Below are 14,258 nucleotides of genomic sequence, written 5' to 3' on the forward strand. Positions count from 1 at the left end.
TGACTAAAATGAATGAACGATGGTATGGCAATCGTTAATAATTACATATTTTTAAATAATTAGACCTATTCACACATAAAAACTTTTATTTCGCGAAACTTTCAGAGTGGCCTTGTAATTTCCAAAATTTACGCTTAATCTTCCATTCAAATTCATCGTGACATATTATTATAATTTTTTAACTTAAAAATGACTATGAACGGTGCAAAGCGCAATCTATCTAAAGAGGTTTAACTTATGTAATGATAATATTTTAAAATATTGGCAACTAAACCAGGCGTAGACTCCGCTTCTACTTAATTGGCTGCCAAACGACGCCTCGCTGCGATAAAGCCATATCACATGGACGACATCACACTCCCCTACAAGCATTTAGTTTTTCATTTTAAAGCAATTTAATAGCTGTTGCGCTGGAAATGAAGATAAGCCAACTTTATTATTAATAATATGTTCTTCTTCGTTGTTTTGGTATATAATGAAGATTAAGTTTTTTATGACAAAAGTCAGTAGATGATACGTTCATCTGATAGTAAGTTATAAGCTCTGATCTTAACAATACAGTGCTGTTTCTGAGTGGCATCACAGTTGCGTTGGTCACGTTGAGGCATAACATGTTAAGTCTCATTTGTAATTTCACTAGCTACGGGCACCCTTTAAGTCGAAACCAAGAAAATGCTATAGCTAAATAGCAATTAGTGCTGCACGGTAGAAAAAGGCGTCGTTGTGGTAGCCATTTATCCGGGCATCCTGTGCAAAGAAGCCTCCCTTTGGAGGCAGTTCAAGAGTATTTTATTAGTTTAGATAGTATTTTCTTTGACTAATTTGAGTGTTTCACATTTCTTTAAATAAAATAAAATTTTAAAGGAATAAAATGCGTGATATAATTTCGGTTGTATTTTTACACTTTTTCTCATAAAATTAGGACAATTTGGGTAAACAAATATACAGCTTCAAGTTATCAAAGTTGATATTTTTGTTCGAGAATTCTTAGCAGAATATGCCGCTAGATGGATTAGTATCCCGAGTAGTCAGCGGCATTGTATAGTAATTATTCTTAGGTTACGAATGCAATAACGGTTGCGCTCAGTATTTGGGTGCTCAAGTATCCTGTATCATCATCATCATCATCAGCCGGAAGACGTCCACTGCTGGACAGAGGCCTCCTCCAAAGATCTCTACGACGATTGGTAATGCGTTGCCCTAATTCAACGTATTCCAGTCTTGTCTTGCCTACCAACACTGCGTCTTCCGATACGTGGTCACCATTCGAGGACTTTTCGAATCTCTTTATTTGATATCGAAGGCAAACTGCGAACAAAGCCCTCTCCATTGCCCTCTGAGCGACTATGAGCTCTCTCATCGGGCCCATAGCTAGGGACCACGTCTGCGTACCGTAAGTCATCACTGGCAACACACACTGGTTGAGAACCTTCGTCTTTAGTGTCGTATTTGAGACGTGAAAATTTTACTGAGCTTCCCGAACGCTGCTCATCCGAGTTGGATTCAACGAGTGACCTCTTTCGCAAAATTGGACCAGCCTAACTAAATTTTTTGTCCGACGTCCACGTACTCATCTACAATTTCGATAGTACAGTTCCCAATTGTTACAGCAGTAGGTGTAACATGGACATTGGACATGATCTTCGTCTTGTCCATATTCATTTTGAGACCTTCTCTTTGGAATGCTCTATTGAGGCCATCGAGCTTTCTGTGTCATACCGAATTATAATTGTGTACAACTAAGCATCTGTTTATGTCTTGTTTAATTTGTCACTCTTTGTTATAATAAAAACCTTAAATATTCCAGGGCAAGGAAAATCGTTAGGAATCCTAATCTTTTGCTATCGAATCCCGAATTGTCACTAGTTCCTGTATACCTTCAGTATACATATTATAAATAAATATGAGATGAAAACATGATCGAGCCCTCTTCCATGAGCTCGCTTCATCTTTATTAATGGAATATTTTTTATGATATGAAAGTTGTGTGGGAAATAATTATTTATGTCAGAATCATGTATAGGTATGTTTTATTTAAAAGATCAAATAAAAATGATAAATCTCTTTGTTAGGATTATTATACGATTTTGTAAAAACCACTTATAAGATAGCTCGATGGACAGATGGCCGTTGAGGTAGGCGTTGTTGGTAGGCCCGCCACAAGATGAACCGACTATTTGGTCAATATCGCCGGAATAGATTGGATGAGGACAGCGCAGGACCGATCATCGTGGAGATTTTTAAGGAAGGCCTTTGTTCACCAGTGGACGACTTCCGGCTAAAATGATGATGATGGTGTTTAAGAAAGGTTCAGCAAAGCTCCAATTTTTCCTCTGATGTGAACCAGTGGGAGTCCCCTTTGCACCGGACACCGGCTAGATTATTGGTACCACAACGGCGCCTATTTCTACCGTGAAGCAGAAATGTGTAAGCATAACTGTGTTTCGGTCTGAAGGGCGCCGCAGCTAGTGAAATTACTGGGCAAATGAGACTTGACATCTTATGTCTCAAGGTGACGAGCGCAATTGTAGTGCCGCTAAATTGTAATGGGCAGGGCGTATCAATTACCATTAGCTGAACGTCCTGATTGTCATAAAAAAAACTAACTAATTTTCAATCAAGTTATTTTTCGCAAAAGATCAATCGAGATGTTATTGTTTTGGAAACACAAAATAACCTCACAACTATCTAAGTAAATGTAAAACACTTAAATCTTATCCTATTTGCATACAAAATTACTATTGTCGATTCTTTTAAAATTTTCAGCTTGTCCTTGGGTTTTCCTTCTTTTACGTTTATTCATACCACTCCAGTATTAGGCAAAAAAAATAATAAAAGAAATATTCAAATAGTTCAAGCCCTTTAAGAGTTTATGCGGATCTAACGTACAGTAAATTGAAATATATTCCAGGGATTTATTCCTGTTCCCAATGTCATTTATAACAGTATCGTATTCTACAATATCATCTTAGATTAAAGATTGGTCTCCGCTGCGCTCCAACTAGATACCGCACTACCTAAGAAATAGCTTTTTACCGCAACTTTTAGATGCTTCTGTGCGTGGCATCTTGACACTTAATGGCATCTTTCCAATTTTGTAACATGCGCTTTGGCATAAAACGCATTTATTTTCTCAAAATTGATTCTTTTAGAATTCTTATTGATGTTATTTCTAATACACTAGGTACTACTACCGCTTCCGAAACAAATGGCACTGTGAGAGAGAAGAAGCGGCGCAAGAAACTCTCGCAGCATTCTTTTTCTTGTGCTCTTTTCAATAAAAATATACATTATTGTACAGTAATTTCAATCGCTATAAAAATCATAATGTAGTCCCAGGCTGTCCGATAACTTAGATATTCGGCTGTGGAGTAGTAGGATTTAAGACAGAGCCATTTTGTGATACAGCATTTAAATTTATTTATAGATAATGCATGAACAGTGGCTGAGACTTTATTGTAGAAGTGTATACATTTACCCTTAAAGCTATGCTAAAGCTATATATGTATCTTATGTTATTTTACACTGAAATTAATTAAATTTAAAATACTTACGTGATATGTGATCCCAGTGTCTTTCTTATTTCTTGTACTATTATTTTTACAAAGTTTTAATACGCAACCCGGCATTTTAGTTTCAATTATTAGGTAAGTTAACAGAACTTGTGGCACGTCAACGTCACACATTGTTCAAGACTGGCTCGAGTGCGCCCACGTGGGCGTTGTATTAGTTACCGCACTTTGTGAGTAGCCTGCTGTATCTATTTGAACCGCAGCGAAGACCAATCCTTAATCAAAGAATATCAGTATAATTTTATGAAAATCAGGGACGAGACGAGCAGGACGTTCAGCTGAAGGTAATTGATACGCCCTGCCCATTACAATTCAGTTCCGCTCAGGATTATTGGAATACCTAAAAATTCTGAGAGGCATTACAACTATGCTTGCCACCTTAAGACTTAAAATGTCAAGTCTCATTTGCCCAATAATTTCACTAGCTACGGCGCCCTTCAAACCGAAACACAGCAATGCTTACACATTACTGCTTCACGGCAGAAATAGGCGCCGTTGTAGAACCCATAATGTAGCCGGCATCCGGTGCAAACGAACCTCCCACTGGTATACTCCTTCATATACATGTAGTATTAATTTGTATTAACAAAACATAACTAATATAAACTAATAATGGTTTTAAAAATAAGTAATGATATTTACTAGTACGCTCTTGAACATTTCAAATATTCCTATATTTAAATTAGGAGTTTGACAGTTTAAAGTATAAATATATTTTAAGCCAGAAGTTAGCTTTAGCAATAATCTATCTAGCAAGTATAACAATGTAATTGCTGACATGTGCAGTCCAAGCGAGGGTATTTATGATGAACCCACATCGATCATTGTACGTAACTTACAATCACTCTCGGGAAACTGGGTTATCTGGCTCGGAGCTATTTGAAGATAGTTTTCGAGTACTCTTGGGATACAGTGTATTCAGAGCAATGCAGCCTTTTGTGCTCCGGTACATCGATTTTTTTCATTCTAATCGTTCAATGAACACTAAGTGATGTGCCATCGTTTTTTAAATCATTTGTTAACAAAATTAGAAATATTATAAGTTTTTCAAGTGAAAACTTCTTTCAGCACGGTACGCGTATTTTTAGATTACATAAAATCTCTGGACTTGCGACACCGTTACGAGACGCAGCTATAGTGTGTTCATATATTCATGTACATATTATAGCAGACTGAACACATCTAGATCAATAATAAAAAATAAACTACGTTTAAAAAAACGAACTTCAAAAACTGAAAAGTATCAAATAACTAAATATTTAATTTAATACACCTCTTATACAAACCTTTACCGTTAATATTAATAAAATACTATTATTTGTATGTGCTACCTATTGATGGGTTTTAAGTCAGTGCCAAGCACTAAACAAAATAAAACTTAATATTATAAACAGGCTTACTTACTGTATTTATTTAGGTTGTCTGGCCTTGCGTGTCTACCCGCTTGGGTTGTTTTTTTTCTAGACGAAGCTATCCGGCTCAAAGTTACGCGTGGTGGGTGTAGGTACCTCTATTACATATGGCTTGGCACCGACTTGAAAGCTATCAATATGTAGCACAGTAATGACCATTGTGCTATGATATTTTTTATTATTATTTAATATTTTATGAGAGCTAAGATTTAAATAATTTGTTATTTTAAAGTGATATCCCTCTTTACTGGGATTGAAATTAAATTGGCAAACCACATTAATGTGGACTCGTTAATAACCAGAATCTCAGTTGCGAAACAGATTCTTTTGAATTTCACTTAGTTTTAGTCCCTTAGGCAGAATCTGAAGTGAAATTGTATTAATGGTTCATCCTTAAATTTTAAGCGTACTGGTACCTACATGTCTTGTTTTACTCTGATTGGTTTTCTTTACTCTTTGAAGGCCCGCAACGATCGAAATTCATTCTTGTAAATAGCGTAAATGTCATAGCTTGCGCATCATCAAGTAAGTCAGAAATTTTGTTCATATATAAGCTGATGGAAGTTTTGTAGCAAAATAGTATTGTAGGTTCGAGCAGAGCTGCAGGTACGCTATCATACCTAGAGCATAATATTGTCAATGTTAGGGCCAAGTGATACTGCCACTTCAGGTGGGGTATTTCCTTTACTTCTAGTTTCTACGTCACGCCTGTTTATGTCATCATTATTGAATGATTAGAGCGTTACCGCTAACTTAAAAGGCGTTTAAGTAACATTTTTATGGATTATAAAGACAAACGGACAATAGAGGTAACGTAATACTCTATTGCAACTTAGGAAAAGTTACAGGAGGGCGCCCGGCCTTAAACATAGGATAGACATGCTTTTTTATATAACCATCATCATCATCATGAGCCGGAAGACGTCCACTGCTGGACAAAAGCCTCTCCCAAAGATCTCCAGGACGATCGATCCTGTGATATGCTCCTATCCAACTAATCCCGGTGATCTTGACATCTTGTTAAGTTTGGTTTATCTTGTGGGTGGCCAACCAACAATGCGTCATACAGGACCCACCCGCGATCTATCCATCGAACTATGTGCCGGCTATGTCGGTAACTTTATTTCTCCTAAAAATCTCCTCATTTCTGATTCGATCTTAGCCTTCTCCATTGCCCTCTCATCATTTTATATATCCATTATTTACCATACACTACACAACCAAATAGCGAGGACATCTTAATTGTCGCGTGTAGTGCAATGATTTAAGATGGTAGTGGCCAAGTCATATTTAGCTTTACAATAAATAAGCTAGAAGACAAACAATGAAGCGATATTGTTGAATCTGAACTGAATTCATGATAATTCAAGCAGCTCTGCTTACGTTGCGCAAGGTCAACTGGTTCGAGCTTATACTGGGATTTATTCTAGACCAAAACTCTTAAGGCGCGGTCTGACTAAGATTGTAAAATTGCTACAACCAACGCTACAATATTTGTGTTGATATGTGGCTAAGATGCAAATGGGCATTTATTTTTACTGGATTTCTTTTGTTTATTCAAATTTACATATCAAATTGTTCGGTTCAAGTTTTAGAAAAGTACTCATTCGTTGAAAATTCAGAGATTTATAACTCCAAAGTTTATTTTTGGGAAGCAACTTTCAAATTTTTTATTGGATATTTCGAAGTTTATATAAATATTCTATTCGGTTCAAAATTTTCTTTAAGTCCTTCGTTGTTCACTGTATTTTTTGTGTCGGAATATTTTAATTGCATTATGTTGTAATCGACTCTCTAAGAAACCATTTTTTGGTGATATTGAAGTATGACAGTGCGGATGTTTGTCGGCATTCGAAAGGAAACAATCTCTATAAACAAAATGATTTTTTAAATATGAGATAATAAAATTTCAAAATTTACTGTTTCCTGATTAAATTCTAATTTTTTTATAACTTTATTTTTTATACCTATACTCATTGAGTAATTCTTATACATTAAAGGGCCTAAAAATGGTCTAGTCAGGGACACACGTAGTATCAAGTTTTCACGCGATCGTCTTCCAAGTTTCTCAGCATGATGTTTTATCTCTTTTCTCTTGGTTTTATTTTTTAATTAGCACCCATTGACCATTTTCATACACAGAGTAGAGTTTGGTCACTCAGTTACATTTATTTAAATATTTTTTTTTTATTGAAAGCAACAGTTACCTAGATTACCTTTTGCAAGGTCACAAAAAATGAATTCTACCTATCAATTAAAAAAATTATGTAAATTTACTAATTATAAATAACTTATTACCCTTCAAGTAACAATTCTGCTCGATTTATATTTGCACTTCGTATAAGAAACTTAATTAAAATGGAATTAATTAATTTCAGGAGACAACTTTCCCAATACACGCTATGAGCTCTGAAATATTTTCCATTAAGATAATTGAAATACATTTAATTATTTCGCTGGAGGATTGTCTTTTATAAATAATATTAAGATTTTATGTTCTTTGAATATCTGCTGTAATTAATGATTTATTTTGCTCAAAGTAATACTGGAACTTATTAACGGCCGTTCCCAATATACTATCTACAGATAGAGATACATTATTACTACCTTCTACTGTCAGTAATTAGCTGTCAAGAATCTGTAGCTGTCCCAATATAGCCGATAAGTCATTCTTATCGCCTTATATTGGGACGCGTGAATTGCAATTTCCATACAAACTTCTATCGCTGGTAAGCTATACGTCGCCCCATTGACAAGCAGCGTGTACGGTAAGGTAATAAGGTGAGTTACCGTCGATAAATTAATTAGGACAGAAAATTCAACGATAGTTACGATTTTTATCTCAAATAAGTGATAGACTGAATATTGGGAACGGCGGTAAATCTACCAACCGTTGCTATATCTTTCTCTGTTCTGTGACTGATATCATTTTTATATTATTGACATTTGTCTCTTATCTACTGTCTGTCTGTCAACTGTCTCATATCTACTTACCGCTAGTTGCAGAAATTAACCTTAAAGTTAATGTTTCAATAAAGCATTATTTAAGGACACTATCTAGCCGTAAGTCCGCTATTCTTTATTGGTTTTAACAAATTCTCCATAGTAAATAGTGGCCAGATTATTATTTAGTACTGAAGAAGATATTGTCAATGTACTTATATGAAATTTCAGTCGTAAATTTACCTTACTTGAGAGTGCCACTTTTACATAAAATGTATTTGAAACACCCCCTTTTAATGTAAGACAGAAAATCAATATAATAAGTTGACAGTATTGGCATAGTCGTTATTTATTTTTTTATGAAAATAATGGACGAGACGAGCAAGACGTTCAGTTGATGGTAATTGATACGCCCTGCCCATTATAATGCAGTGCCGCTCAGGATTCTTGAAAAATCTTAGCGGCACTACAACTGCGCTCGTCACCTTGAGACATAAGATGACTTTAAGTCTCATTTGCCCAGTAATTTCAATAGCATTACTGCTTCACTCGCCTTTACGCACAGATACCCATAATCTAGCCAGCATCCTGTGCAAAGGAGCCTCTCACTGGTAGAGTTAATTACAACCTTATCTTTTCTTCAAGTTTGTTAAAAATAGTATCAGTTATATTTTATTGTATATCTTATTTTAATGATATCTTATATATTATAGATACTATATGTACCAAGTCTACAAAAGTTTTCTAATAAATTTATCTTCATTTCTTTCCAAGCTATCAAATTTGCTACAGTTTAACAAAACAATAACATTATGCAAAGCACAATAGTCTAATAATTCAGTGCAAATGTCTTATTTCGCCAAATACTATATACTCAATATTCGACATAAATTGTACACAATATCTTGGCCAAGAAGGGTCACGACCGGACAAAACATCAAATTTGCATACCATGAACATGTTTGCAGACATATCAAACAGAAGGGTTCTAGAGAATGCATTTCACTTTGCAGCCGACCACTTCGGTTTGACCTATTTCATTTTAACATTTGGTATTTTTTGTGTTGATTGTTGAATTACTAAATTTGGGCGGATTTTATTAAATCTTTCAGTTTTATAATATACTCTGTCTTATGTTATATTACGGTTTGGTTTAGCTTTCTTCGATGTAAATATTAATTAGTACAAATTAAATGCTTTCTGCAATTATTTACATATTATGTTAGTGGTTTACTAAAAGAAATTTTAACAATAAAACAACCGAATTCAAAAACACTATTCCAAACCAATAGATATAATATGCACTGAAAAGTACAAAAAATATGCATTATTATGCACAATTAGATTAAGACGGGAAGCACCAGCTTTCAAATAAAAAAAGAATGATCAAAATCGGTTCACTCAGTCGAAACAAACATACAAAAACATACCGACGAATTGAGAACCACCTCCTTTTTTAAGTTGTTTAAAAATGTATACAAAAACAAGTTATTTGTAGACGTAAAACTTGCAAATACTAAACAGTCTGCTAAATTAATTAACATACAATCTAGCGATACAAAAAAGATGTTACTGTAAACAGATAGCTTCATAAGTACGGAACTACACTATGAATACATTACAATATAAATTAGTTAACGTTTGAATTGATATTTCACTGGAAAATTAGAGCTGCTTGGGGAACGGCAATAGATGTGGTTTCAACTTGTAACTGTTGTTTAACAAATGAGAATTACGTTTACTTAAGCAGAACAGACGGAATATAATACTAGAACTAAGGATGAATGGTATGTCTCTTGATACATAAAATAATCATCATGACTTCAGAAGGCTTCAGTTTTCCACACACTTTCTAATTGTGCCGTCAAATCAAATTAATAATATTTTATTTCTTAGGTAAATTGCATAACACTTGAAATATGTAATTTTTAACCGACTTCAAAAAAGGAGGAGGTTCTCAATTCGTCGGTATTTTTATTTTTTATGTTTGTTACCTCAAAACTTTCGACTAAGTGAACGGATTTTGATAATTCTTTTTTTATTTGAAAGCTGGTGCTTCCCGTGTGGTCTCAATGTAATTTGGTCCAGATCTGACAATGATATCCTGAATGGTATTACAGGTTCTTATTTTTAATTAAATTTACAAATCATTTCAATTAAAATAAATGCAAAGTGATGCAACAAAGTACACAAACTTCAATTACTAAATGCCCTACACGAGTAAGTTAATAAAATGTAAATTAATATTTTCATTGTTATAGTTATTGAGAACGTCAACAATGTACCTAATTATTAGTAGGGGCTTAGTTTACCTAACTCGTTTTAAATTAGCATACTTTTCTTAAACATTCGAAATTTCTATTCAGATATTATATTATTGACTAGCTGACCCAGCAAACGTTGTATTGCCTTATATGGTAATAAGAAAATTTCAATAATTAAAAAGTTTGGGTTATAAAAATAGATGACGACCGATTCTCAGACCTACCAAATATTATCAAATCGTACATAAAATGTATCGTACTTCAATAATTATTATATTCGATTGCCATCTTGCATATTATTCTATTCCATCCACAGAAATAGGATTTCTGTCGATGGAACTGAATAATATAAGAAAATTTGAAGTAGTGTGTATATTTTAATGTTGATTCAATTTGATTTCTGGACGACTGGGGACAAATCAAAGGAAAGACAAAATTGTTGTTTTTATTTAAATCCGAGCATTTTCATATTCATTCACCTTTTAAACCTTCTCTAGACTTCCACAAATAATTCGAAACCAAAATTAGCCAAATCGGTCCAGTCGTTCTCGAGTTTTAGCGAGACTAACGAACAGCAATTCATTTTATATATATAGATAAATGAAGCAGCATCATCAATCACCAAAAATATTGCATCTATCCAGTCTCATTTATCCACGTGATGCACAAACACGCGCAAATATTACCCGAGATAAAATTCCCAACGCTTTGAGTTATATTCTGAAATTCTCGCACGATATTAAAACTGGCAATTCTACTCAATATTTACTACTCCCTCTGGGCCAGAAATCCCATCAAAACATACGTGATGTTAAAAATTAAAAGGCACTTCCCCAATTCCACGTATGAACGAAATTTATTGCATTCCAACAAAGATAACTCGAAAAATCAAGCAGTTTATTCTATTATTCAACAGCTAATTGTCCAGTATGTGGTCAGTATAAAACCTCTCTAGAGTTCAGAATGGAGTTTTATTCAGGAAATATGTGCTATTGTGTGCCACTCAAAAATTGAACTGGCTTGCATTTTAAAATCGACTATTTGAACAAGAGCTAAACTGACGGGTACTTATGCTGGTGTTTTATAGATGTTTGTATGGCCATAATAGGACTTATTGCAGTAAAATTTGTGTGGTTATATTTCCAGTATTGATCGAGTCGATTTTTTTATTCATTCCAAATTCACTAAATGTAACTTTGATAGGTTATGAGTTATTTTGTATTCGGCACTTTTATATGAATTCAATATTTCCATGATTGAATTTTATTTATTTATTTATGTAATGAATTATCTTAATAATATATACATTAATAAAGACATACTCGCAAAACCTCTAAGGTTTATGTGCGAGCAGTAAGTTCGCATAGAATAATTATTTTAATTACTTATGGGTTAGTAACACATAGTGGTAGGTAATATTAAAATATACTATATAGGTATTCCTGGTTATTAGCATCTATATAATATTTTTTTAGCTTTACTTTGAAGTTTTTTCTTTCTAGATATGAAGTCTTAAAAATTTCTTTCTAGAATGATGAAATTATATTATACATGGTGAGGGTAAATATATAGTTTCACGGGTTTTAAATAACATTTACAGTATTCTCTGCCATCCATATCATTCGAAATTTAGTAAGTAGGACTTTAATAGGTATTTGATTGGTAACTTTTCAAATCCTGTGTAGTTTTATGTTCGACACTTTGATATTATTATGAATGTTTATATATATAAATTATATTAATTATATTTGCGTAGGACTGTGATAGGTTATAATATATTATATTATATTTTATGGTTATGGTATTTAAATTATATAGATTGTATTATTGTGTTTCGGTCTGAAGGGCGCCGTAGCTAGTGAAATTACTGGGCAAATGAGACTTAACATCTTACGTCTCAAGGAGGCGAGCGAAATTGTAGTGCCGCTCAGTATTGTTGGGTTTTTCAAGAATCCTGAGCGGCACTGCATTGTAATGGGCAGGGAATATCAATTACCATCAGCTGAACGTCCTGTTCGTCTCGTCCGTTATTATCATAAAAAAAAAGAGTTTTCTGTTCCTCTCTGCTCTCTCACTAATTGATATCGTTTGTACATATATCAAGCGTCAACTGTTTCTTTGTTTATCAAATTGGTTCGCCATTCTTTAATAATGATGGGAAGATATACATAATATACTAGCTGACCCAGCAGACGTTGTATTGCCGATATTAAAATCGCGATACTAAAGTAACTGTTGATCGTAGATGGGTGAAAATTTGAAGTTCTATGTATTTTTTAATGCTGACTCATAATCAAACAAATTAAAAAAAAATGTCAAAAAAAAATTAAAAAAAAATACTAACATTTAAGGGGATGAAAAATAGATGTTGTCCGATTCTCAGACCTACCCAATATGGACTCAAAATGAGAATCGGTCAAGCCGTTTCGAAGGAGTTTAACTACAAACACCGCGACATGAGAATTTTATATATTAGATGGTATTATAGTATATTCAGTTCACAATTTTTCTTAAAAATACAATTTATACTACACCTGCTCTGAAAGAGTATTCGTATTGACGTGATAACTAGGGAGAAAGTGCATTATGTATTTCGTACAAATATGTGTGCAGAAAAGTTATATTTAAATCCGTTAGGTACTAATTAATCATAGTCAATCAAGTTTTTTTATGACAGTAAGGGACGAGAGGAGCAGGACGTTTAGCTGATGGTAATTGATACGCCCTGCCCATAACAATGCAGTGCCGCTCAGGATTATTGAAAAACCCAAAAATTCTGAGTGGCACTACAGTTGCGCTCGTCACCTTGAGATATAATACGTTAAGTCTCATTTGCCCAGTAATTTAAGTTATCTCCAATCGGCTTGATTCTTTGGCACTTCTTCACTTATCACGGGATATGTGCAGTAGAGGGTTTGGGTCACTTTATGCAATCAATTAACGACTGGAGTTTTCCCGAACCAATACGACTTTGGGACCTCCATGATTAAAACATACTCCCAATATAAATGTCGGTAACACACCTATTTCCTCACAGTGTTGTGGATGTGGTCCATGGTTTCCCCATGGTATTTGCCTCATTACTTCCTATCACATGGGATCCAGCCAGTTTGCTCACTCTTATTTAAATGAAACCTTAAATATTTACAATTTATTTGCTTTAAAAATGTAATTTCTTTTTTATTTCGCTTATGGATTATAAATAATCACTCGGGCAAAAGTGCGATTCCACAGCTCGGGTGTAATGACGCCCTCGACCTCATTTCGTACCTACAAAATGTACCCTAGTTAGGAATTACTTCGAACATTCACCTTGCTGAAATTGAACTGTCGGGGATCCAGAGCTCTGCGATCTAGATCACTTGGCGTTGCGTAGAGACGTCGCTTCACTGTGTGTCTTATTCCGTTTTAAACAGGAGAATTCAGAAATATTGTTCGAACTGATTCTTGCTTATCTACCTTTGCACGACATGCCACAAACTTGCATGTTTTACCTTCCTCTACAGTGGGGTTTTCATTTAATGTTCGTTCACATATAACCAAACTATGGAACTATCTCCCTTAAGCCGTGTTTCCAGAACGATGCGACATTGGTACCTTCACAAAAAGCCCATTCTTTTTCTAAAGGGCCGGAAACGGCTCAAATTGTAGGGGACCCAGTACTCTGTGAACGGCTGGATCACTGCTGTGTCACCTGATTCCTGCCGCCGAATTCCACCTTCGCACGACACGCCACAAATAAGAACAATCACCCCCACCATCAGGATGTGTGTGGTCCTCCACAGTGCGGTTTTCAATGAGCTTTCTTCCACATACTACAAAGCTGTGAATGAGCTACCTTGTGCGGTGTTTCCGGAATGATGCCACATCGGTACCTTGACAAAAAGCGCATACACATTTCTAAAAGGCAAGAAATGCTCCTGTAATTCCTATGGTGTTGCACGAGAATGTGGGCGACGGTGATCACTTAACATCAGGTGATCCGTGCGCTCGTTTGTCATTCTCATTCATAGAAAAATGTAGTTAGGCAATACCATTCCATTCATAGTGTTTTCTATTTCCGTTAT

At 34.7% G+C, this 14,258-nt stretch overlaps 1 protein-coding gene across 1 annotated transcript in view; it reads left to right on the forward strand.

Annotated features, from left to right (window-relative positions):
* The window catches only part of LOC126977997 (neuronal growth regulator 1-like), a 477,303-nt gene that overhangs the window by 168,251 nt on the left and 294,794 nt on the right, over positions 1-14,258 (forward strand). The gene's annotated exons all lie outside the window — the stretch shown is intronic.

The sequence above is a fragment of the Leptidea sinapis genome, chromosome 46, assembly GCF_905404315.1.
Source record: "Leptidea sinapis chromosome 46, ilLepSina1.1, whole genome shotgun sequence".
NCBI lineage: Eukaryota > Metazoa > Arthropoda > Insecta > Lepidoptera > Pieridae > Leptidea > Leptidea sinapis.